This window comes from Pongo pygmaeus, chromosome X (genome assembly GCF_028885625.2).
Source record: "Pongo pygmaeus isolate AG05252 chromosome X, NHGRI_mPonPyg2-v2.0_pri, whole genome shotgun sequence".
In the NCBI taxonomy this organism is placed as follows: Eukaryota; Metazoa; Chordata; class Mammalia; order Primates; family Hominidae; genus Pongo; species Pongo pygmaeus.
The window spans coordinates 69,742,005-69,745,292 of NC_072396.2; the positions used below are offsets into that span (position 1 = coordinate 69,742,005).

Below are 3,288 nucleotides of genomic sequence, written 5' to 3' on the forward strand. Positions count from 1 at the left end.
TCATCCTCTTTTTCTTCTCCTTGCAATCCTTTACATAGGTGAACACCACTTTTAGCTCATAGGCCATATCAAAACAGTCCTCAGGCTGAATATGGTTTGGCTGGCCAGTTTTCTGAGCTCTGGTTTAGTGAAGTTAAATAAGGATCCAGGTCTGAGCCATTTTGAAACAGAGCATGCTACAGTATCTTAGGATCTAGTCAACTACACACTGGGAATGTTCAAACCTGTAGCTAAACTCATTAAGTGAAATAAGGTAGATGCTTTAGTGAGCAAGGCAAGAGGAAACTAACATTGGAGTGCCTAATTGGTGTGAAGTGTCATGCTAGGCGTTTTATATAACATAATCTCATTGAGTCTTCATGATAATTTTGTGAATCAGATACTATTATTATTCTTGTCTGAGAGATGAGGAAACTGAGACTGAGAGAAAAGTGACTTGTTTAAAGTCCACCTAGCCAGTAAGTGCCATAGCCAGGGTTCAGACACAAGTTTCTCTGGCTACCAAACCAAAATACTTTACAGTAATTTTAGCATGTCAACTGCAGGTTCTGTGGTTGGTGGGTTGGGGAGGTGGTTCAGTCTAGCAGGCACATCAACAGCAATAGTTGATACCTCCCTAAGGTCGCAAAAGGATTGTAGTCATAATTATCTTTGGGCATCACATCTGTTTCAATGAAGTCACCTGGTATTTTTACAGTTTCTTATATTACACTGACTTTTAATAACCAGCATGGAATAGATTTTCACCAAGTAATGTTAGCCAAAGGCGATAGGCAAGGTGTTTTAATAGATAACAAAGGATAGTTGCTTCAATGTTAATAGAATTTTATTCTTTTGAGCTCCTATGGTTGTGTGCTACATTGATTTGTGGGTAGGGAGATTTAACCCAAAGTAGATTTTGAAACAGCAGAATATTGTTTTGATGAAGGAATATAGCCAGGTAGACCCCTTCTTGCTGTTTTTCTGCTCCCCCATATAAGAGAGAACTTGAAGTAGATAGCAGATTGACGTTATGCTTTCAGGAGTGTCTTCTTTTGATAATGATAAATTTGTAGCCTTTGAAATATGTCCTTCCAAAAATAAACTAGTACATATCTTCACAAGTCATCTGACATTGAGTTTACTGCTTTATCTTTTGAGGTCTGGCAGGGGCCACTAAGTGAAGAAAATGAAGAAAACTTATTTACTGTGTATCTACTATGTGTCAGGTGCTTTCCTAAATTAAGTTTGTAAGTTACATAGTATGATTATCCCATTTTAATTTTAATTATTCTTAGTGTATGCTAAACCTTTCACATCCCCATTTATGAAGAAGTTGAGACTCAGAGAAAGGAAGTGATTTTCTCAAGGTTACACAGCTTAGCAGATCCAAGATGATGATCTCAAGTTAGACACACAAACTCTGCTCTTTTCCCAATATACCATACTACCAGCAATTGTTCTCTGGTCCCTACAACTCCTGAACTAGGGCAAGAAATAGGGTTTATATTTATGAAGTTTCAACGTTAGCATTTTAGCCTATGGGGGTTTCTGGAGTTCTTCATTATAGGGATTTGGAGTACAATGAGTCATGAGGCATTTTTTGGCATGTAACATACCTTTTTTGAAGATCTATTTATCCCCTGTAAGCTACTGCTTTTGCCCACAGCACGCCATGTGAAATAATTGTCCCCAGCCCATCCCTCTACCCTGGCTTGGTCCTCTCACAATTCTCATGTCTGCACTTACGGTGCATCCCAAGGTGAAGTCTGTAAAGTTTCTCTTGAGAAAGGTCCCAGGCCCTTCCCTAGGGCCTAGAAAAATAAAATTTTATTTTAAGGTATATTATGCATAAGTAAAAGAAGCAGAAATAGAGGGAAGAAATATGAATGAGAATATGCAGTAATAGATAATAGCTTGCTTGCTTTTCTCTCTATATAAACACTATAGTTTACTTTTGCCTGTTTTTTAAAGTTTATATGAATGGAATCATATGCTATGTTTTCTTTTCTTGTCTCATTTCTTTCACTCAATATTATGTGTATGAGATTCATTGAATATATTGGGTATGGAAGTTATGCATTCATTCATGTTGCTAATCATTTTATTGTACAAATATAGACAAATATAGCATATTTTATGAATTTATGTGCCCTCCTTACATAAGGACGATGCTAATCATCTATTCATTTTTCCAATTTTAGTTTATGTGCTGTGAAAGTGAGCATGAGCCTTGGTTTCTTCATCTGTAAAGTGTAGATAACAGAACTAGCTAACTCATCAGTTTGTTGTGAGAATTAAATAAGACAGATATAGGTTTAGCATTCATAGTGCCTTGTTGGTTTTCTATTATTCCCACAATAAGAGGCTTTAATGTACAGAGTATGTGGTTTTGGAGCCAGAGATACTTGGCATTGATTTATAGTTCCATTGTTTCTTGCTTTTCTCAAGTCTCAGTTTGCTTGTCTGCAAGATGGAGATGAGTAATATTCCACAACCAAGTTTTGTCATAGGAGTCCTGTTAAAAATGCAGAATATCTGGCACATGGTAGGCACTTGGCATAGTTTGTTGATCTGTTCTTCATTTTTAAAAAGTATTCTAAACTATAGTGTTTAGAAATCACACTGATGATGAGAGAGTATCGATTTCTCAGTTTAACATGGAGAAATAGAACTGGAACTCTGTGTGTATGTGAGTGTATGTGTGTCTGTGTGTGTGTGTGAGAGAGACAAATACAGAGAGAGAGAGAGAGAGAAAAGGGGAGTGAAAGAGAGAAGTGATTCAAGGAGAAATAGCGAGGCTGTTTTCCTGTGTGTGGCTTTATAGTCAGAGACCTTGCCTAGAAGCATGGAGGAAGAACACTTGTGAAATAGAGCCTATAAAAGTAATTTTAAAAAATGCTAATCCAGGATGTAGTTTTTCCCTAGGTGGGGGTTCTGATGAGTGATTTGTGTGAGAAAAGTGTAGTTATTGCTACATTTGTCTCAGTGTGACAACAGGACATGAACTACACACCACCCAATGCGAAAAGTTACCCTTGGAACACATGTTGACTAATCAGAAACAATTTTGCCAGATGTTATTAATTGCAGAAAAGCTCCCCTTTCCTCCTCAGGAATTTGACTCAACCCTTTCAGAACTTTCTGTTTGTTTTGATGGTTGACAAGGAGGGTGAGGCATGGAACTATTTTATATCCTCCCAAATAATTTCTATCCTAGTAGGGTGGGTTGTCTATTGTGCTTCTTTTGTGTCCTAGAAGGCAGGACTTGAACCTTATCCACTGAGCTGGGTGATCCTTAACAAACAT

General features: G+C 37.4%; 1 non-coding gene across 1 annotated transcript; it reads right to left on the reverse strand.

Moving 5' to 3' along the window:
* Nucleotides 1–2,100: 2,100 nt before the first annotated feature.
* Nucleotides 2,101–2,207, reverse strand: LOC129025520 (U6 spliceosomal RNA). The gene has a single exon (XR_008497273.1). It is a non-coding gene; the product is annotated as a U6 spliceosomal RNA (small nuclear RNA).
* Between the last annotated feature and the right edge of the window lie 1,081 nt (nt 2,208–3,288).